Here is a 23,966-nt window from a genome sequence, read left to right as displayed (position 1 = left end):
ACACATAGTTAATGAACTATTAAAATCCTTACGTTTTGGGTTGTTTTAATCTTTCAAGGAAAAATAATGAAATATAGAGTAACAAGATATTTAAAACACACAGAATTAATACAGGTAGTATTGTAGGACCCCTTTAGCACCTAGGTTGGACATGCTTGTTTTAGCATTAACCCCATAGCTTGTGCTTTTTACACTCTTATGCATTTTATTCAGTTGCATATTTTTTAACACAGCCTGCTCTTAGCTTCTTGTTTTTATATTTTAATCAGTTGTCTCTTCCTAGGAAGACACCCTTTGCGATGCACATTTTATCAAGCCATTGTACAATGCGCACACTGTGCCCTGCTTAAGGCTGACATGTACGGTACATGATATGCTAACTTGCATTGCCTCTCTAGGAACTTAGGAGCCAGTCTCTATTCACTAAACAAATTGGTATTTCGGTCCTATTCCATGAACTCTGTACCTGTTATTTTGTGGACAACACATGGGCCTAAGGAGGGCAGAGGGCATTCCAGTCATGACCGTCCAGGGACTCGTACCACACAACAGACAGCTTTGCTGACCTGGCGCTGACTCTTCAGCTTCCCGAGAGGATTGCCATCCAGACAACAGGCAGACCCTTGCCATCCTCTTCAGGTATGGGGTCTGGGTTACAGGCAGAAGGGTTACAACCACTAGGTTCTCAGATCCAGGCACAGGGTTTTGTTTAACACAAATTGTATTAGGTTTTATTGAGTTTGAAAAATGATGTTACATTTAATATATGGCATACTCAGTGCAGTAAAATCAACATCCTTAAAGTACATAATAGTCAGTATGTTCCATCAGATACGAAATAACATTTTGCATAGTGTTAGTACGTGACATAAAACACCAAATTTCATATTGAAACCCGGAATTTTCCCTTCGTCTCGAACTTGAAAAAGATTTTCACCAAAAAAAATAAAACAGACATAGTGTATTCAGTACAGTACTGTTCTGAGACAGAAGCGAAGGACTACAGTGTGATACATATGCAAATATAAATGACGTTAGGGCCCCAGGACAAGGGTAGGGGCTTCAGCTCCACCCGGCCAGAGCCTAGGGGGGCATTCAACTCCCAAAGTCAGGGTTGGTATCACACGTCTTAAAGGCTTCCAAAAGCGTATCCCATGCCGTAGATATAGGGCGCCTGCGGAGGCCCCTGTTTTCTTCTCTATGCAGTGCCATGCTTTCAGCTAGACCCCAGCGCTCCAACTACTTCCGCCATACCGATAATTGGGGAGGCCTCAGGTATTACCAGTTTCTTGTCAGCAATCCCTTTGCCAGTAACAGGGCCATATTGGCAAATCTAACCACCACCTTAGGGCCCCTGGGCCTGGGGTGTAACCCCAAAATACATTGTTCTCGGGTATGCCATTGTGGGAGCTCTGTGACTTCGGACAATACTGCCCCCACTTCACTCCAATACGGGATGAGCTTGGGACAGGCTCATAGCATGTGCATTAAATCAGCATCCTGTTGTTTATAATGGGGACAGAGCTGTGCAGTAGTGGCGAATATTGTATTGAGCCGATGAGGTGTCAAGTATGCTCTGTATAATATATGTAACTGTATAAGCTTAAAGCACACATTCCGGGAGACCTCTCTAAGGTATTGTAACAGTCAAACCCAGTCTTGGTCTAAAAACTGAATGTTTAAATCTCGCTCCCATCTCGCTTTTAGGGATTGAAGGGATGCTCCTGTATGTGTCCGAATCCCCCGATAGAGCCAGCAGACTTACCCTCATTATGACCTCGGCGGTCTTAACTGAAGACCGGAGAGGTTCCGCCGGACTGAAGCCCACCAGTGTTGGCGGTCTTCCGCCAACCACAGAATGACTGGTGGCGACCGTCCGCCATTTTTTGGTCGGAGAGCCGCCATCAGCCATACTGGCCATCGGTGGTGCAGTGGAGGTTGCTCCTCCGTCACCGCCATGTCATCAGAACACCGCCCACCAAATTACGCTTCAGTATTCGGCGTGGCGGTGTTCTGGTGACGGGGTGCTGGTGGCGGAGCAGCCCCCATGGAACCCGTTCCCTCCCGGATGACCACTGAGGCAGGTAAAGTGATCGTCCGACAGGGGAAGGGGTGGGGGGTTTTGTCTGGTGTGTGTGTGAATGGTGGTGTGAGTGTTTAGAGGGGGTGTGTGGGTGCGTGTATGTTTGCAGGGGGTATTATGTGTGTAGTGGGGATGTAACATGTATGTATGTGTGCATGTGTGCATGTATGTGCACGTGTATATCTGTGTGTGAGTGGTGGGTGCGTGAGTGGGGGGGTATGTCTGGGGGGGCCCATGGAGGTTGGGGGGGCATGAGTGGGGGGGTGCCCTACCACCTTTGGTGGATGGTAGGAGGGTCGTGGGTGTTGGGGATGGACTCGGGGGAGGGGGCGGGGGAGACCCCTTTCAGTGCCAGGGAAGGAATGCCCTGGCACTGATAGTGCCTACCACCATGGTTTTCGTGGCGGTTCAAAAACCACAAAATCCATGCCGGTATGGGAGGTCATGATCCCGCAGGTGGACTAGTAATGGCCGCCGGGCTGCCTGCCACAGTTCGTGAGTAGGGGGTTCTTTGCCATCTGGAGCAAAACACTTACATCCATAGTGAACTATGCTTGCATGCAGTAGGAAGTGGGAGGAGGGAAAATCATGAGCACTCACAAAGTCCGCATAGGGAATGAGGGTCCCATCATGAAACAGGTCTCCTAGTGTTAATTTTATCGTCCCTGCCCAAAGGACCAAGATGTCACTATATAATCGTTCTGGGTATTGGTGGTAGGCCTCTCATGGGGACACTAGGGGCATAAGGTAGCGCAGGGGCAGTGTATATCAGTGACATTCTCCAATAAGTTATGGCCACTCGCAAAAGCCTGGGCAGATTGCGTGGCCGTTCCCTCCCCGGGTATAACAGCCCGTGCAGGTGCTCCCGAGCCAGCTGTGGCACTGTATAGTCATCATGAATCAAAGGTACAATACTTCCATCTTTAATTCCTTGACATTTGGCATCCTAACCTCCGCTGCATCTAAAACTTTGAAAAAGCCCTGAAATGTTCTTTGAATCTCTAAAGGTTACCTTAAAATCACCCCTTTAGTAGGGTCTATTATCTCTGAGATCTGTTCCTAGCAAGATCAGATTTTGTTTTCCATGCCAATAATTTCCCCACGCTCTCCCCCCTATAAAAAACTTGCAAATTTGCTTGCATCCCATCTTTTCTTTACTCGTGCTGCCATTACCGCTAAAAGGGAAGCCCGTTTAGACGCCAATTTCAGTAATATAGCATCGCCAATCTTTCCTTCAAGCTGTACCTTCACCAGCTTTCCTTCTAAATTCTCTAAATCTTTCTTGAGATTCTGAACTTCCAACCTATACTCCTTATTTCTCTGAGCAGAAATGCTAATCAGGATTCCTCTAATAAAGGCTTTATAAGAATCCCATACCACTTAAGGAGAGGCAGAATTCAAGTTGACTTAAAAAAAACACTTGGTTTCACTCGACAGACATCCTACCACTTTAATATCGTTCAAGATGGAGCGATCTAGCATCCATTTTCTTGCAAGCCTTGGCCCTGCTTTCTCCAAGGTCAATACTACTGCCGCATGATCAGATAAATGTGCTGGAATGTGTTGAACATCCACCACGTACGCCCTAAGAGCCTTGGCCAATACAAAATAATCTATCCTAGAGTGAGGTCTGTACTTTTTATTATGGAAGGTAAAACTAAGAGAGCGTCCGTGTGATTCTCTCCAGATATCCACCAGTGCATAATGCTCCATTATTACTTTAATATATGCAGAGGACTTTTGACATCCAGATGCTTTACTTCCAGTAGATTTATCCAATGTATGATTTAATACTACATTGAAATCTCCCGCTATTATAATTGGGTACTGGGTCTCCAATAGTACATTACATACTTCCTGCAATGAGGTTGTGTCATCTACATTTGGACCATAATAAGATACTAAGGTGTAAAAAGCCTTATTAACCCTCACATCTGCCATAACCCATCGACCTTATGTATCCATCCATCTTGGAGCATAAAATCAAAGCATTAAGGGCACTTTTCACCAGGATTATCACCCTTTTCGAGTGCGATGTATTATTTGAACAAATCATTTGCTTAACCCAAGTCATTGATTTAAAGATCTTGTGGGCTTCGACTGATGTCAAGTGAGACTCTTGCAGCATTACAATCTGAGCCGGGGAATCCTTAATATATTGTAAAATATGATTCCTTCTTTGACTTACTCTCAACCCATTCACATTCTACGAGAGAATCTGAAAACTACCTCCAGCCATCTGTTATATATTTTTTTAAAGTTTACGGACTTCTTTATAAGCGTTATTACAGGTCGGGCACCTTACAGTGAGGCACACATTTTCCAAGCCCTTGACACCCTTCCCCCCACCAACACCCCACCACCCACCTTCCCGACTCCCTTCCCAAATCCTACCCCCTCTCCCTGAGTAACCCCCGCCCATCTTCCTGGCTGTTAAGCCATTTTGGCACTGCTTAGACCCTTCCGCCTATTATCAAAAACCAAGTATAGCAAAAACAGAATAAAAAGTCAGAAAACTGAGTTTGGAGTCCAGTCTGGTTTTGGCCGTCCTTGAATTTCTCCAAAAGAGAATCTCCTTCTTGACTATCCCGTAAATTATGCATTTGATTGTCTCTCATCACTCTCAAGGTCGCTGGGAATTTTAAATTGGACCGTGGCCCCTAATTTCTTAAACTCCTCCATCCTCTTGCCAAGCTCCCATTGTCTGTTAGAGGTGGCTCGAGACACATCAGATCTTATCACAAAGGAATAGCCTCTTGCCTCTAATGTTCCCATTTTTAGGGCTCGAGAGAGGATTTTCTCCTTATTTACATAAGTAAGAAAGTTCACCAATATCATCCTAGGCATAGTCCTATTTAGTGGTTTTCGAAAGGGATCCCTATGAACCTGCTGTATGTCTTGGGTTAGTAGATCCTCAGGCCCCTCCCACACCCCACTTTGTTTCAGAAGATCTACCACCAAAGTTCTAATATTAGCTCCTTCAGCCCCTTCGGGAACATTCATTATTTTAATATTATTCCTTCTGGCATTATTTTCTAGCACTTCCAACCTCTCAAGTTTCTGGCTTCCCGAAGTTTTTAATGCATTGATTTCCCTAGTGTGCTTCTCCACTGTTTCATTAAGTTGGACAACTTGCTTCTGCAAAATCTGGGTTTGTTGGGTTAATAGATCGATCTTGTTTGCCAGAGCCTCACATACCTCCTGAATCCCCTTCTGGTTTGTCTGTGATACTAGAAAACCCTGCCTAACTTCGTTTGATAAAGAGTGCAGCAGGGATTCCGGAGAAGGTGACTGGCCGAGCATTAGATTTGTCTCCACCAATGACTCTTGTTGAAATTCTGATAAATCTTCTGTTACCTTCTCTGGAGTGATGTTTCTTTTTTAGCAGGGAAATTTCTTCTCCTATATCAAGAGAATCCTGCCTCTGTGCCGGCTTACCTAAGCCTGACGTTCCCCCCCCCTCTTTTACACCTGGGGAAAGTGTAAGTAGAGGTGGAGAAATCGACCAGGGCAAATTTGTTTGCTCGCCTTCTTCGCAAACATTTTGCAGGGTTCCATTTAGCGCTATACCCAATGGAGCAGGGGAGGGGGGTTTATTTGGAGTAGCCATAGTAGTGGTAGTGTTCTTGGCCTTAAAATATGACCTTAGTGAAGGTGTTATTCTTCGTTGTAGAGAGGGGGGAGACCTGCCTCCTTCTTCCTACAGTTTTCCTCTTATATGGCACATAGGTTACCCCCTTCCATGGGGTAGGTACGGTGTTCTTACAAGTGTCCTCAAGTGGACTCAGTACTTCTTTGTCTTCCTGGGGGACCCCTAAATAGAGAGGACCCCCCCTCCAGAATATTCAGCCTGTACTGCTCCCCCCCCCCAGTACCTGAGAGGTGGAGTCCATGGTGCCTTGGGAGTTCCTTTGTAGCCGGTCGAAGTCCTCCAGTGCCTGAGAAGGAGGAAGCGACTCTCCTAGGAGGCAGCGTCTCTCTCTGCATGCCCTTCGAGCTGCCTCAGCGACTTGTGCTGCCTCTGCCCAATACACCCTGGGTCGCGCCTTTCAGCGCGACCCTGGAGGTGAGGGCACGAACTCTCCTAACCTCAAGAGTGGCGCGCTCCCAATTGCCGCGCTCTCTCTCGCCGTCTCCACAGATATTGGCATCCCGATTCGAGTCGGGACGCGATCGCGTGGCCTGCTACGGGGCGGCATACCACCAATAAAGGTAAGAGCCCCCCCAAAAAAAATACAGGGGATACACGGGGTAGCCTCCAGCCGCCCTTTTCCTCACTCTGCTTGCCGGCCGGGTCAAAGCAGCGCCGCGACTGCTCTAGCAGCGTCCGCGCTGCTGGTCATCAGATGCAATGTTCCCGCTACTCTAGCAACCAGAAACACTATTGCTTACACTAGACTTCACCACTCTGGCTTGTCACTTCTGTTAGTCAAATGGTGAGGTGAGTTTCTTGAAGAAAGACTATGTGTGCCTTTCGTCTATTCATTTGGGTGAGTACCCTATGCCTTTTATTAACTGAGCCCAGACCTCTCACATTCCAAGTACCAATAACATAATCACCCAGTGAGCGCGGCATTGAAAAGCAAGATCATCCAAACCACCCCACACTCCCAACCCCGGACCCAGGTCGATCAGCAATGCCCCTCCCACCCCAGTAATCAGTGACTTTAACAGACTATATTGCAACATTTCCTGAACAGTGAAAACAACCAACAGAACTAATACTGGGTCCATTTATTACTAGTAGGTGGACCAAACTCAAATAATAACTAAGACGTAACCACTGAATGTCCTAACTGTGTTGCTGCCTAATGGGGGTTAGCCGCAGTCAGCCCAGCCAGACCAATAGGTAAACTATTTGAAGCACTCTGGTGTTGTACCCAGTGCTTCCAGACCCTGGACCTCTACTCTGTGCACAGAAGGAGAACATTGCAATACAATCCCCACCACTATAAAGTTTATGCAGCTCATGTAGCAGATACCCAGTAAGTTCAACCCCCTTCCTCACCTCTTTACCTGCACTATTTAAAGTATAACAAGAGAAAAAGGGAGGAGGGGGTTAGCATCAGTAACTCATTTAGTCTCCTTCAGCTTGCTGCTCAGATTCCGACCCTCCATCGTGTGAGGTGCTCGAACTGCCGGGCTTCCCGGAAAAGCCATAGGGAGTTCGCAGAGCGGATTGCCTCCTGCCGGCCCTCCGGGGCTTGTTGTTCCGTAGGCGTAGTTCTAGTCTGATTCACCTGTGCTCGTCGCATTCTGCACTTCCTGGATGTTTTGCGTGATCCGGATGAAGTGGATTTTTGCGAAGCAAGTCCAGCAATCTTCGGGAACTCTCCATCCAACCACTCAGAGGCTTCTTCAGGCGTATCAAAAAACAATGACTTTTGGTCATTTATATTTTTCAATCTGGCAGGCAACAGTAGTGCGCACTTCAGATTGCAAGCACGCAGTCGTTTCTTGACATCTTAGTATCCAGTCAATCAATCAGGAATTTGTAAAGTGCACTGCTCACCCGTGAGGGTCTCAAGGTGCTGAGGAGTGGGTGTAGAGGGGGGAGGTGCTGCTACTGCTCGAACAGCCAGGTCTTGAGAAGTGTCCTGAAGGTAAGGAGGTCTTTGGTCTGGCACAGGTGGGTTGGAAGAGTGTTCTACATTTTGGCGGCGAGGTGCGAGAATGATCTACCACCAGTTGTAGTTCTGCGGACGTGTGGGATGGTTGTGAGGGTGAAGTTGGCGGCGTGGAGATGCTGGGTCGGGGTGTAGAAGGAGAGCCGTCTGTTGAGGTATTCTGGTCCGGTGTTGTGCAGTGCTTTGTGAGTGTGGGTGAGGAGTTTGAAGGTGATTCTTTCCTTGACTGGGAGCCAGAGCAGGTTTCTCAGGTGGTCTGTGATGTGGCAGGGGGATGTCCAGGATGAGGCGTGCAGAGACGTTCTGGATGCGTTGCAGCCTCTTCTGGAGTTTGGCAGTGGTTCCTGCGTAGAGGGCATTGCCGTAGTCCAGTTTGCTGCTTACGAGGGCTTAGGTGACTGTTCTTCTGGTTTTGGTGGGTATCCATTTGTAGATCTTTCGGAGCATGTGGAGGGTGTCGAAGCAGGAGATGGCATTGACTTGCTGGGTCATGGATAATGAGGAGTCCAAGATGAATCCTAGGTTGCGTGCATGGTCGGTGGGAGTCTGAATGGCTTCGAGAGTGGCAGGCCACCAGGAGTCATCCCATGTGGAGGGGTGGAGCCGAAGATGAGGATTTCCGTCTTGTTGGAATTGAGTTTGAGGCAGCTGCTCTTCATCCATTCAGCGATGGCCTTCATTCCTCTGTGGAGGTTGGTCTTGGCGGAGTCCTTGGTGAGGGAAAGGATCAGCTGGGTGTCGTCGGCATATGAGATGATGTTAAGGTTATGGGATCAGGCTATGTTTGCAAACGGGGCCATGTAGACATTGAAGAGGGTCGGGCTGAGGGACGAACCCTGAGGTACACCACAGATGATTTTGTTGGCCTTCGAGTGGAATGGAGGAGGCGGACTCTCTGGGTTCTGCCAGTGATTTATGAGGTGACCCAGTCCAGGGCTCTGTCGCGGATTCCTGCATTGCTGAGGCGTGAGCGTAGTGTGTGGTGGCAGACGGTGTTGAACGCAGCCGAGAGGTCGAGGGTGAGGGTCACGGTTTCGCCGTTGTCCAGTATGGTTCTGATGTCGTCAGTGGCGACTATGATGGCGGTTCTGGTACTTTGGTTGCTGCGGAATCAGGATTGGGAAGGGTCCAGAGTGCAGTTCTCCTCGAGGAAGCGGGTTAGTTGTCTGTTGACAGCCTTCTCAATGACTTTTGCTGGGAATCCAAAGCACCTACGCTTCACTGACAGGGTGGATTCTGGAAATAAAGATACCCAGGAATTTGCCATCTAGAGTGTGTCCCGATCTCTATTATTCAGGATACTGGCCACCATAGTGTGCGGGAGAACCCCCTGCAGTGTTCTCCTCATAGGAACCCCATGGGCTCTCTCCACAACAAACAGAGGTGATCGCTTCGGCACTGATAATGCTTTGAACCAATCTTCAATAAAATGTGTGGGGCCCTCAGTGCCCTCCAGCACACCTATAATACGAATATTATTCCTGCAATACTGTCCTTCAGCTTTGTCTACTCAATCCTGGAGGTATTCTACTTGATGCTTCAGGTGCATTATCTGCTCTACTTGTTCAGACTGCACCGAGGCTACAGCTGCCAACTGTCGCTTGGTTGACTTAACCCTCTTGGATTGTTTACGTTTGTCATCCTTTAGTAAAGTAATGTCCACTGTGACTGCTCCCAACTGCTGTTCAAGTGAGATCCTGGATTCACTTATTTTCTGCAGTATGAGGTCCAACTTATCCATTTGTGGATTAAGGTCAGTGAGGGGATACAATCCTCTGGGGTTGGGGCCAATGAGCCCTCTGTGGGGGTAAAATGGGCACTTGACATGGTCTTTTGGCCACTTGCTGATGATTTTGTCTGCCCCATGCTGGTGATCTGCTCGCGGTGATGAGGATGGTAAAAGGAAACAGCAAGTCCAGCCTCAAAGGAGGTCCTCTGTACACATTGCTTCAGCCCGGGCCACTCGAACCCCACCGCTGACCCCAGCACGTCCCTTGCCGAAGCAGTGGGGGGGCATTGTTTCACCAAGTCAGTGCAGGTCAGCTAGGCCCCTCCTTGTGGGCCTTAGTCCGTGGCCCCCACCGGCCCAGTCCCTCTCTCCCTGCTCCACTGGTGTAGCTGTCCTCAAGTGTGAGACCTTCTGGCGACGTCTGTGCCAAGGGCTGTGCCTATCATTCAAAGGAACAGGAGGGGGGGAAGCCAAGTGTTTTTTGCCAATCCCAAATCTACCTGGCGAGATCCAAAAAATGGCCAGTCCTCTGCCTGTCCCGCTCTGTAGATCAGTTCAGTGAGGGAGTTGCTTACTGTTCCGGGTTATGCGTGGGCTGATGCCTCATTCACTCCGAGGTCCTTAGGGCCCCTCCTCTGCATGCTCCACCGAAGAGGTGCGCGGGCAGCCCACGCCACCCAGGGGCCACACCAGCAGTAGCCGCTCTCCCTCGCGGTCACACCGTGCCAGGCTGTGCTCCAAGGCACCACTTTCCCGCTCCGGTCTCTGCTCTCGGGGTTGCCACTCCACCTCCCTGCAGCTCTCTCCCCTACTGGTCACAGGGGGAGGGCGGGGAGAGAGGCCCCCCTCCCATGCAGTCTTTGCTGCCTCTCCAGACCCCAGCGGGCTGCAGCCTCCTTCTCCTTGGGCCCGCACTAGGTGAGTCTCGCCTTATCGCCCACCAGATGTGCTCGATCAGCAACAAGGAGAGCAGTCAATCGATAAACGCCGTGGGCTCCCGCTGCAGTCCTCATCCCAGCAACATCGCTCACCACCACTTCTCGCCAGGTCACCATCTGGCCTTGGTGGCCCGCTCCTTTTCCGGGCCTGGAGGCCCAGGATATCAGCTCTACGAGACAGCCCCCAGATGGCAGGCATGGCAGAGACTAACCTCCACGCTCCACTGAGTCTGATGTCGTGAGCATGGGGGGGATTGCAGTGATATTTTAGGCCCGGTTCTGGTGCACTCTCTCCTAAGTGTCTGCCATCTTTGGCCGTTAGCCACACCCCTGATCTAGATATAGGGTTTAGGCAGGAATCCCTAGGCTTTTTAGAATCATACAAAATGGTGGGGTTGTTTATTCCCTTTACACTGGTTGTAATGATAACAATATTATGTTTTTTATCTGTCTTATCATCGCAGCTCATGTTTTTTTTATACAATTGCTTCAATGAATGCATTAAAATCCAGTTTGCATCTCGTGTTCTGCCTTCCACGGCTTCCCTGAGGAGTCAGAGTGTTAGGGTTGGGTAGTTAGACCTCACCTTCTCCTCTCCAGGGTTGGGTGAGGCACTGCGGGCTAGACAGGAGTTAGGCCAGCTGCTTCCAAAGTGGTGTGGAGTTGACTCAGTCTCCCATGCTCAGTGGTGCTGCCGCCCTAAAACATGCAGTCTTAATACCGTAGTAAGAACTGCACAAAATTAGCATTTTAGTACTAATGGTATTTAATGGCCAAAGAGATGTATAGTGAGAATTTGCACAGATATACTGATGATAGCCATATCATTCAAAGGAAAAAAATAAATTTGTAGTGAGATCAAGATTTGGCATGTGGGAGGCACAAATGCAATTTGGAGCATAATTATGGAATCTTCATCAACCTAAAATGATAAGGGGTGAACATTTCAAATGCATCTGATTTCTTGACTGTATTTATGAATCATAAATGTACCTCTCTCAGTATTTATATTGGGATCATGGGACTGATATAGAAGAAGACAGATCACAAAAAGCGGTACTGACTTTTTGCAGTCTGTCTCATGTTTTGTGGCGCGACCTATATACTAATAGGTCTGGTCGCCAAATCTCCACCTTGCGGGGGGGGATAATAGAATTTACCTTTCTAATGAATATTAATTAGGCATGTTTCTGTTCGCAACCCTCTGTGATTGGCTACAAAAAAAGGGATGGTGGAGTGCAGGGAACATCAGCCCACCTCCCCTGTGTTTGTTTTCCTAAGTGGGAATGTTTCTTTAGCAGCCTTTATGAATGGTTACCACCTCCTCTGGGGTGTATGTAACTTTTCAATGTTTTGTGACTAGACTTCGGTTGCAAAACGTTGATACATAGCATATCCATTCAGTATTTAGGGATGTCCACTATATGCCCCTTCCAAATGCCAAATCATATCTAAACATATGTAGTGATTCAGAAACACTTTTGCTTTTAGTACATAGGAAAAAGTGTGTTAACATTCGCAGACCCTCAGATTTACTAATTCTGAAGGTTTGCAAACTTTAAAACCGTTTGTACATGAGGCCCTAAATTCTCACATGATTTTTCAGCACAAAATCATTTTGGATTCTTGTTCAGAGTAAGATCAGCACACTATTAGAAGTTTGCATTAAGAAAGGATGTGTTTTACACTAGCAGAGTAACAGCTGAAAGAAGCTAGACACCTTGCTTTTTTGAAGATTCAGGAGTCCAAAAACCTAATTTTCGGGTGAATTTGTTTGGGTGAAATTAGCTACCTTGTGGTTCTATGAATTACATGATTGTGTCAGCATTCCTTTAGTGACACTGTTTGGTTCCATTGTTCTTCCCCAGCTCTTTATCTGGGTTGTTCAGTTGGTTAAGCTGTGAACGATACCAGTCTTTGTAATGATCAGGGAACTTTTGTTTCCGTCATTTATGGGGCCAAAGTAATTTTATTGGGTAAATCTTAATTTATGGGCTTCCAGACCCTATGTGAGCTGTACAACCATTTTCTAATGAGTTTATACTTATCATCCAATTGTTTTAGCAACCAGTTGCATTGAGGGTTTGCATAGTTGATTGGGTCCTTATTGCTAAAAAGAATGAGTTTTTCCATGGAGCTATTCTTTTGCTTCCAAGTATGTACCACAAGCTCTTGCTACCAAGTATGTACACCACCCTAACAAAGATTTAAAGAAGTGAACCTCTCGAAAATCAACCTCTTCAAAACTAGGATTATTGTTTTAGAAAGGTGTGGGTGTGGCCATCTACCCTGATAAAGAAGTATTACAAAACACATTTCTGAGACAGTGATAGGTATGCCAAGATGACCCCATCTCTGTTTTAACATCTTCTGATAGCAAGGTGCTCCAGTATTACATTTAAAAGAATTATGTTCCCAACTTTTAGCCACTTCTCTTGTAATCATTGTGGAAAAATAAGAAAAGCTGACTGCTCAGGGTGCTGCTGGCGTACACAAAATAATTGCAAGGAGATAACAATATTGTTCTTTAATGGATGTGGATTCACTTTCGAAGGATACATTTCATTTAACTTTCAATATTGAGATTTGGAGACAATGGTAGTCTTAATTTATTTCACACATCTAGGGCTATTATTATATTTAAATGATATATATCAGTTTAAATCTATTTTGCTATGAAATTTAACAACAGCTGATCCACTTTTAAATCAAATGAAATCCCCTCATTAATTTGGATCAGGATAGTCTCATCTTCAGATGGAACATTTTTGAGATCTACTTGTACTCCTTCTGCTGTTATACTTCTTGTATTCAGCCATGTCAGTGGGGTAGTTATAACATTATTGTTTATCAAATATGGTGGTATTCTGTATACCCAATACTGTCAATATCGTTTCAAACTTAGCTTTATATGGGAACCATCTAAAAACAATTAATCCATCCTAAAATGTCTTATACGTAGCTTAAGTTGTTAATGCACTTCATCTAGAGAGCCATAACATAATGAACCTAAGCAGGGAATCGTCTCTAAACCTCTGTCTAAATTATCTCCAGAATTAGTTGGTAATTTAACAGCAGTTTACATATTTTCTCTTCTATCGTACAGACTAGGCTTGCATGTTTAAGGCTTCTTAACATCTTCTGGGTGCAGTAGTGTTATATAAAACAAAGTAAAATGAACAAGCCTAAAAAAGCAAGTACTACCAATATATGTGATGGTATTTGTCATTTGGCATTATGTATGGAGATAGGTGGTGATAAAGTATTTGAAAAAACCATAGTAAGTTGGTGACCAGTAACACCGGTGCCTGGACTGCATGAGCTTGAAGGGCAGCGAGGGACGCAAGCTCTTGGTAGAACTATGTGGGCACCTGCTTGCTGCTCACACACAAGAAAACATGAATAAACATTGGGAAGCTTCCAAAAGTAACTACGAAGAAAATTAAATGAAGTAAAAATTGCTCCACAAGTACTGGCTTTGAAATGAAGACGTTTGTAATATATATGTCTGTGGAGACAAAAACACTGTCACAGGGCCTGGCTTAAAAAGAGGCTATGCAAAATCTGTGTGGCTGGAACTGGTCCATTTTGTTTTTACGTTTTTGCAATATTCTGCTTCCCTCTTTATGGCAGCTCCAAAATATACCTCAAGAGAGGAGCAGTCGTTTGAATCCGTACTGAAGGGTCTGCAAGGTTACGCATGTTTAAAATTATTTGTATTTTATTGTCTTTTAGTGAAGGCACAGCTAACAGACTTAAATATTTTAATGTCTGGTTTGATGTAATGGAGCCGATTCAAAGATTGAATCATCTCTAAGGGACACACATTCTGATGAATAACGCACCAAACATGTTACCACTACAGTGTGTGTGCTAGCACCAATACTGCCTGCTTAACTGGACAACCAAATCCTACTACTACAGCTGAAACCTCTAGTGCTACAAGTACTTGGTACTACGAGTCCTACTACTGGTGAAGTAAAGTGAGACATTTACAAGGACATCTATGGAGAAGTGACCTCTATGCACTGTCGGCCTGTAAAGCCACTGAAATAAGATGTATCTGGATTTAGAAAAGTGTTTCCATGCACAGAATTAAGGGGAGAATGTTCCAAAATCTGGCAAGATGTGGAATGTGGACGACCTGTGTAGAGGGTTGTTGATAAAGGTCGCGGGTGCAGAGATTTCAATTCAAATACTCAAGTTTCGGCCCCTTGATCAAGATATAGTTTGACTTTCAAATAGTGCATAATAAGCTGAGCAGCATATAAATACGAGGCAGTGGTTTCTACCTTTCACCAGTCTCTACCTTACAACAGACACCAAAGCGTAGATCACTAAGTTCTGCTACCTGTGGGGTTCCTACATACCGACCTTTTTAGGGTCTTGTAAGATGTGTGAGGACCACCTATGAGCACCAAATGATTTTCTAGTTGGTAAGGGGTTGACCAAACACCCTATTATGTGTATCAGATCAACTGGATCAAACATCTGTCACTTTTGTGTCAGCAGTCATCGACCATATTAAATAATATTTTACTCCACAAAGTCTGTATCAGTAATAGCAGCAGTAGGCAACCAAGCAGTAATACTGTCACTGCTACTATTGTAAATACTACTACTACTACTACTACTACTACTACTACTGCACTTTCTAATACTGAAGCCTTTACTCCAATTTCTACTAGTGGGGCTACTACAATATATATACTCCTCTAATATTAGTAGTGTTGTTTCTTGTGCTAATTCTGGTTCTGTTTTCTATTTACTAGTACTAGTTGTACTATCGTTGGTAGTGTGAATAGTAATTTTGGCGATAGCGATATCAATAATAGCACTGACGTATTTATCGTAGTAGTGCTAGAAACATTATTATTATTAGCATTAGTAGTACTAAAACCATTGTAGGACCAATAGAAGTGTTATTAGTGTTCATAGCATGAGTAGTATTGCATGTTCCATTAGTATCAGAAGTTACAGTTGGAGTAGTGGTTGTAGTATTATTTGCATAATTTGTAGCATAAGTAATCACAATATTAATAGCTCCATCTGTAGCGGTAGGAATCATTGAAGTAGCATCACTAGTAATAAAAGTATTCATCTTAATGTTAGTACACCAGTAGCAATATTTGTACCAGTAGTAATACCAGTGAGACTGATGCTAATAGTACTAATGGTAATAATATGGATAGAGAGACAGCTTTGAAATCTATACTTTGAGACGTGGAGGCACTGCTGCTAGGCACATTTCAGTGGGACACTAGGACAAAATCACATAAATGCTTTTTGAGGGTAATAGGATTGAAAGTTATTTCTATAATTTCACTCTTTGAAGCAGTTGTGGATAACCAAGTGGAGATCCTATTGGTGGAAGGGTTAGAAACTAAAAGCAGCTTTTAATTTAAATCCTGGCCCCTCTGATATTCCTCCGTTAAAAAACAATTGTGGTCCAGAGATTTTCATTTTTGATTTGTGTTTTTGTATGATTAGGGAAGTAATTTAGCTTGGGTAGACATTGCTGATCTGGGCTGAATTTTTCTGGACAACATTTTCAAAAATGGTGGATGTGTTGCAGTGATATAATATTTCAGGAACCATGAGGCCTATATACTTCATTTTGGTGTCAGCACATAGGTCTTGCTGGTCAAGTAGTCTTATAGAGACAGAAAATAATTCCTCAGAGCAACCCTTCGACATTTTCCAAAATGGCAGCTATAATAGAGGAAGAAGAGACAAATATAGAAATGAAACAAATAATGTTTTTTTAAACCTTTTATGTATATACCAAACAATGTTTATGAGTTGAATATGAAAAAGATAATGTTTATCACTCCTGTTTTAGACACATTTTCATAGTTCACTTTATTTGTTTCGGCAATCACTCGTGGTACATTTGCAGAATGTTGATAATTTGAGAAGAGCATATCGAAGGGGACTGTTTTTTGTAGCACAGGTTTTCCAAGTACATGTACGTATAAGTTCTGTGGGTAGAGGCTTTAGAAATTGTGTAGGTTTTAACACCCCATCAATATCTTCCCAGCCAAATCCACAAAGATCTTTCTCTACATATGCATGATCCAAAACATTTACACATCTTCTGATCAAGTACAATGCTCTTTTAATGTGTCCATGCACAGAATTTGAAGTGGAAGGTCACCTAACGGGACTGATCTCTTGAACTCACTGTACCGAAGATCGTCAAATGTGTGACATTCAGAACTCGTTTTCCACACATGCAGAAGGTATTTTTCAACATCGTCAAAGTCACATTCTTCGTCTGTCTCAGCAAAGCCTTTAGGAAACTTCACAGGTTCAGCAGTTAAAGCTCCAAGCTTTGTTCCATTTTTGCTCATAGTCTCATCATCCGTAAGAAGAAGTGCCTTGATAAGAACACTGGGCATCTCTGGGTCAAGTGTCTTGAACATAACATGAAGCAGGATTAAGGGGGTCATTCTGACCCTGGCAGCCGGTGGCCGCCAGGGCCACCGACCACGGGAGCACCGCCAACAGGCTGGCGGTGCTCCCACGAGCATTCTGACCGCGGCGGTTCAGCCGCGGTCAGAAGCGGAAAGTCAGCGGTCTCCCGCCGACTTTCCGCTGCTCGGGGGAATCCTCCATGGCTGCGGAGCGTGCACCGCAGCCATGGGGATTCTGACACCCCCTACCGCCATCCTGTTCCTGGCGGGTCTCCCGCCAGGAACAGGATGGCGGTAGGGGGTGCCGCGGGGCCCCCGTAAGAGGGCCCCGCAAAGTATTTCAGTGTCTGCCATGCAGACACTGAAATACGCGACGGGTGCAAACTGCACCCGTCGCACCCCTGCAACTACGCCGGCTCAATTCTGAGCCGGCGTCCTCGTTGCAGGGGCATTTCCTCTGGGCCGGCGGGCGCTCTTTTGGAGAGCGCCCGCCGGCCCAGAGGAAATGTTAGAATGGCCGCCGCGGTCTTGTGACCGCGGTGCGGTCATTTGGCGGTGGAACCTTGGCGGACGGCCTCCGCCGTCCGCCAAGGTTAAAATCAGGCCCTAAGTGTCTTTTCTCACCTGTTTCATAATGTATCCGGAGCTCTGCTAATCCTTGACTTATGAGCATTGCACTAAATCTAAGTAGCACAATAATAACATCTGTGTCATTTAACAGTACAATGACTTGATTGGAACCATTTCGAACAGCCCACTGAACACGTGGCAGAACACGGACAGCTTCCTTCTATTTGTTGTTGAGTTCTTGAACAATATGGCCCATACCTTTTGAATATATCTCTGCAGGCTCCAGCTCCTTATTGACAATCATTCATCTTGCAATAATTGGAAATTCAGTGTTCACTGAAGCATCAACAATGTTTTGGCGAGTTAACATCTCCAAGTTCATCTTCTTTGATGTTGATGACCAGAATTTATAAAGTTGCACAGCTATAGGTGTCAAATTATTGATGCAGGCAAGGTCAACCATTCCACTTGAAGACATTTGTCTACTTCTCTCACATTTTTTGACAGATAGTTCAAGATAATTGTCAAAGACAATGTGCAGTTCTTGCAAGGTGCACATTGACTTTGAAATCTGTGGAACTGTCTGAATGACCGCTCTGAAGTTTTGCATGGATTAAATCTTGACCATTCGCAATTGTGACATGTAGTCCACGACAACAGCAGTTTTCAATGAGGGCACTTTTCAAATTAAAATTCTTCAGGTGAAAGGTTTTTTTTGTATGAGTTTGTGCTTCACTGGTTTGGTTGCAGCATCTCCATTAAATAATGTATTTGTTGGAAGAAGTTCATGCAACTGAATGTCCTTGATAAATTCACCCCTTTCTTTTGCTACATCTATCTCTCTGTGTGCTTGCAAATTTTTTTTATTTTTTTTTTGTAACTTGTTTTTATGGCTGATTGGATGAAACTCTTACTATGGCAATTAAAGCGTGGAAGTTTAGCTTTAGTGATTATGTCAAACAACTTTTTTTCTTTCAATACATATCTCTCCTGCTTCTGTTCTGTGTATAGTTTCGATCATCCATGTTCCAGGACATCTAGTAGATGGGTCTTTATATCTTTATCCACATACTGTTTGGTCAGGAATTTGAGTAGTTGGACAGGCTCAGTCATTTCAAAGGGGTTTCCTTGCTGCTGCATGAAATGAAGAAGGCTGTCAACATGTTTATTCAAATGTTTACCTCTCTTTCCCACAAGTTCATGGTGAGGAACAGTTTCATGATGGTCCATTAATTTTGAATTTGTCATCTCTCTGAAAACATTGCAAATAGAAAACTCTTAATGGTACACTAGCTGCCATTGAGGGACATTTTCACCTTTACGTGTCTGGCCAACAATTCCCTTTGAGATTTTCTGTGCACTCTGGATCCTCTGTTCCAGTTTTTATATCTGGAGCCACAGCATTGAACCTTCTCTTTCTGTCCTTCACCACAAAATGTATTTTCTGTAGAGGTATAGTTTTTCCACCTCTAGCTTCTTCACTCTTTCCAAATACGAGGACCCATACCGCAGGTAGTTTATGCAATTGAATTCACAAAACACAGTAATCAGTGACTCCACAGTCTTCAAGTACAGCTCCCAATCACCTTCCAGATCAGCATGTACCAAGTTTTCAACTAGAAATAACATGTGTAAAATATTTCCCCAGTACTTGCAATGTTCTGATTTTTCTTCACATTCTTTGACAAACTCTACAAGCCTGGTTTTCTGATTTTGAACTGAGTGTATTGAACATTGATTGGATTTGCATTATGTCTTTTGAATTAAGTGCACCCTGTGCCTTGTTTACTTCTGAGATAAGATATGCAAAACTTAATTTGTCATTGTTGTTCCATAAAGCATTCCAACGTAATGTTTCTATAGCCTCAGATAAGATGAGCATCCTTTGTAACAAACGAACATAATGAGTACCACTCAATACTGACTGGAAGGTTTTGCTTCCAAAAATGTAAGCCTCAATTAGTGCATCGTCTATGCCACATTCGCTGAGATAAATTTCTGCACACCGCAACACGACGTTTTTTTAGAGCTGTGTATACTGTTGCGTAGTTTGTGACTGTAGATGGTAATACTGGTAAAAAAACAAACCTTCTTCAGTGGGACGGTGTTCTGGTAGATCAGAGCATGAATTCCAGCCCACAGACGAGCTGGCTTTTCTTCATCTTTCAGTATGCACCAAATAAGCAACATGATAAATTCAGTTAAATCAGCTTTACGTACCGCAGCATCATGTATAAGAAGATCAATGTCCTCAGCCACTTTGAAACTCTCTGGTAGACTGGGACGTGTTGATGGCTTGTAGTGATTTTGCATACGTTGGCAAGGCAGTTGGGTTATACGTTTGCAGCTTCATTTGTTTATGCCTACGGCTGACACAGCTTGTTTTCCAGCAGCTACTTCATTGGTACAGTCTTGAAAAAGCACCATGGCAGTATCATGTGTGCTAGATGTTCCTTTCAAAGAAGAGCTGTCTTCAAAATCAAAGTTATCAAGAGCATCAATTGTATCTCCTTTCCTGGTAAAATGACTTGGAAGTGGTGTGCTGTCGGAGTCACAAGATTTTACGGCGTGAGTTGCTAACAAGTTTTTGCTCCGTACTATGTCATTACAACTTGTTGATATGCCAATCCTATTCTTGGAAGTGGTTAGCTCTCTACTTTTGCACTTGTAATAGATTGTATGAGCAGTCATCATGTGTAGCAGAATTTTCTTTTCGCTGTGATGTAATTCATAAAACAGTACATTTGCACAACATAAGCCTGTCGGTTCATGAGATTGTCTTCCACTTCTTTGCTTATATTTTCAAAGCCATCATCAATATTGTTGGCTTCTTTTCCAAACTCAAGGACTTCAGTTTGTAACAGTGTTGCTTTGCTGATATTAAACAATGATGTAAAACATTTTAAGACATTCGTCTTGCAGAGCTGTGGGGCATCACAAAATTTGTCATTAAGTCCAAAATTTTAATCTTCCAGGACTTTTCTTAAAATGGTTCCTGCTGATTTAACTGAATCCCGTGATCTTATGTTTGCAGCAAGAACTTCAGTAGTCAAATCCGCTGAGAACACCATAAGTGGTTCATTCTTTTTGTTAGACTGACAAAAATGAATTCTGTCAATGTATATTCTCACCAGAACAAACTTAATTTCATTATTATGGATCAATACAGTTTCATCAATGTTGATTATTATTTTACTGATCTCGCTGAGCGTGAACCCATAGCCAGCACTCAAGAGTGGCTTTAAAACTTAATTTGCTTTTTCAAGGAGTTCAAGCTTAACTGAGGGCTTGTGGTTACATTGCTTCTGAGTGCTCACTGTAAATTCATATTTTCAAATATATGCAGGCATGCAGTTTGGGTGGGCATACAAATCCACTGCAAATACATTCACTTCACTGTTTAGATCAGCTACTCAGCTGAAAGCTTCATCTTGGAAAAAACTAGCTGCAGATAACAACATGTTCTCCCTTTGAGACTCATACTCTGTACTTTGTTCTTTTGTCATTCCCTTTGGCCCTTGTTCTGGCTAACCCGCAGATAACACATTGAAGATCCTCTGCTTTCTGATCAGTTGTTGGAGGTGGACGAGGGGTAGCCATCGATCTTTTAAGTGGATGAGCATTGGGTTTGGTTGTAGTCGCTTCCTCAGAAGGCTTGGGTTCTTGTTGTGATTCACTGGTTTCGGCTATTTTTGGACAAGTTGTTTCCAGGCTTTTTTTTTTACATTGTATACAACTTGTAGCACTTGTTGTTACAATGATAAAATATTTGATCCTCTTCACCCATAAGTTTTAATCTTCTGTGAATTTCGTCCTGCCATATTTCTGCAGCATCTCAAACTCTCTTCTGTTCAGACACAGTTAATGTTAGCTTTTCTTTCAGATTAGTTTGGCATATGACACATTTTAATTTGTTGAAGAAGTACTCAGATTTTGTAATTAGAAACGTTCTGCCAGGAGGTAGAGATCCTCTGCTACCACCTGCTTTGCACGTGTTTATAAATTTGAATCACTAAAATAAATTACCAATTTAATGGCTAAAACACATCCTTTTGGAGCCGCCGCTTTGGAAAATGGCAGAGGGTTTGCTTTGAGGAATTATTCTCTATCTCTATAAGACTACTTGGTCCCCAAAACCTATGTTTAGACACCAAAATGAAACAAATAGCTCTCATGGTTCCTGAAATATTATATCATCACTGCAGCACATCTGCAGTATCTAGAAACCAGGGTCTCTCGAGGTAGCTGTGGATGAGCAGCCAAGGCTTATCTAGGACACACGCAAAGCTCAACCACTTGTAGTCACACAGCATTTACACACATGAAATAACCACACAGTGTTACAAAAATAAAGGTACTTTATTTTAGTGACCCAAATACCAAATTACTAGAAAGGCAATTCTCCGATAGGAGGTAAGTAAACAAACTAAATTATGTTCACTAGCAATCAGAAATAGACATGGAAAAGGATAGAAAACAGTGAAATGCAATAGGCAGTAATGTAGGCCTAGGGGGAGACCAAACCATATGCTAAGAAAGTGGAATGCGAAGGTCATTCCTCCACCTAAGGAAGTGCAAACGGTAGAGGGGAGCTAGAGGTACCGGGAACACCCCAAGTTAAGTACTGGAGCACCCCAAGCGACCAGGAAGAAAGGAGTAAGTTACTGGATTTTCCCCAAACCACCCAAAGGACTAGAAGAAGGGACATTGCAACACTCAGACAAGACTGCAAGAAACCAGCAGTGGATTCCTGAAGAAGAGGACCTGGGAAAGAAGGGGACCAAGTTCAGAAGTCTCAGAAGTGTCCGGTGGTTGCAAGAGCCATTACCCACCAGTCTGGGATTGCAGAAGTTATTCGACGGTGGGACGAAGATCAGCACTGCAGTCCTCGGGTCGGTGAAGAGTTCCTGGAGGATGCAGACGATGTCCCATGCTGGATGGAAGATTGCAGTCTGGTTTTGGTGCAGGAAATCCACCAACAAGCCTTGGCAAAGACAAATGCCACAGTTGGTGGAAAGTGGAGCTGCCTGGGACCAGCAAGGCCCAGGAGGACTCAACCCAGGAGGGGGAGTCACAGGAGATCATCAGTGGCTCAGAGAGTATACAGGAGCAAAGGCAGCCCACACAGGAGTCACACAGGAGTCCCATAGGACGGGGACACAGAAGTTGTAGAGGAGAACCCCCAGCACACCTGAAGAAGGATCCCACACCACAGGAGAGACAGAGAGAGGGCTGTGCGTCACAGGGACGAGTGCTGGAGTCTGGTGTTACACGGAGACTGGAGTTCCCTTGAAGGAGATGCCACCAAGCCTTGGTAGCTACAAGAGTCACTGTCCACGGGAGTGCTGACCTGCCTGAGAAAGCAAAGGCTTACCTCCACCAAAGTTGGACAGCTGGCAGAGAGGACCAAGGGGATCACTTCAGGCTACCAGCCGTGATGCAGGATCCTCGCAGCTCAGGAGGAGAGGAGATCCACACAGCTGGTCATCGTTGCAGTTGGTGCCTGCAGATGCAGGGAGTGACTCCTTCACTTCGAGGGAGATTCCTTCTTCCTTCTCTTTCAGACTAAAGACTTGCTGTCCTCCGATGATGCACAGCCTGAGAAATGTTGCAGAAGCTGGAAGGAGCTGTAGAAGCAATGTTGCAAGTAGAGTCTTCATCGTGAATGCAGATTGTCGGTTACTGGAGGGTCCAATCAAGTGGCTAGAAGTCAAAGCAGAGGTTGCAGAGGAGTCCTGCTGTAATCTTGCAAGCAGAATCTGAGGACCCACCCAAGAGGGAGACCCTAAATAGCCCTGGAAGAGGGATTGGTCACCTAGCCAGGAAACCACCTATCAGGACCTGGCCACTCAGATGCTCCCAGAGTCCTCTACCCATGCCATCTGGAGGAGCTCTGGGCACCACCCCTAGGGTGATGATGGACAGGGGAGTGGTCACTCCCTTTTCCATTGTCCAGTTTCGCGCCAGAGCAGGGACTGGAGGTCCCTGAACTGGTGCAGACTGGTTTATGCACAGAGGGCACCAAATGTGCCCTTCAAAGCATAACAGTGGCTTGAGGAGGCTACTCTTCCCACACCATGTAAACCTATTTCCAAAGGAAGAGGGTGTTGCTTCCCTCTCCCACAGGAAATCCTTTGTTCTGCCTTCCTGTGCTTGAGCTGCTCAAGCAGCAGGAGGGCATAATCATGTCTGAAGAGTGGCAGAAGCTTGGGCTGCCTGGAAAACCCAGGGAGGGTAGTAGGAGCAATGTTGGGTGTCCTCTGAGGAGACCTCAGGGTACATGGAATCATACAACCAATATTGGCAGCAGTATTGGGGTATGATTCCGACATGTTTGATACCAAACATGCCTAGGTTTGGAGTTATCATTATGTAGTTGGACATAGGTAGTGACCTATGTCCAGTACACACATGAAATGGCTTCCTCGCACGCACGATGTCCAGGAGATCGTGGGAGCACCTCTGCTCATGCAGGGGTGCCCTCACACACAGGTACATGCACCCTGCCCTCTGGGCTTGGAGGGCCTGCCATAGGGGTGACTTAGTGTCCTGGTGCAGTGACCTGTAGTGAAAAGGGTGCATGCACCCTTTCACGCAAGCTGC

General features: G+C 44.9%; 1 protein-coding gene across 2 annotated transcripts in view; it reads left to right on the top strand.

Annotated features, from left to right (window-relative positions):
* LOC138283820 (chondroitin sulfate proteoglycan 4-like) overlaps nt 1-23,966 on the top strand; it is a 349,745-nt gene that overhangs the window by 207,400 nt on the left and 118,379 nt on the right. The gene's annotated exons all lie outside the window — the stretch shown is intronic.

The sequence above is a fragment of the Pleurodeles waltl genome, chromosome 1_1, assembly GCF_031143425.1.
Source record: "Pleurodeles waltl isolate 20211129_DDA chromosome 1_1, aPleWal1.hap1.20221129, whole genome shotgun sequence".
Lineage (NCBI taxonomy): Eukaryota > Metazoa > Chordata > Amphibia > Caudata > Salamandridae > Pleurodeles > Pleurodeles waltl.
This window is presented reverse-complemented; position numbering and strand designations above follow the sequence as displayed.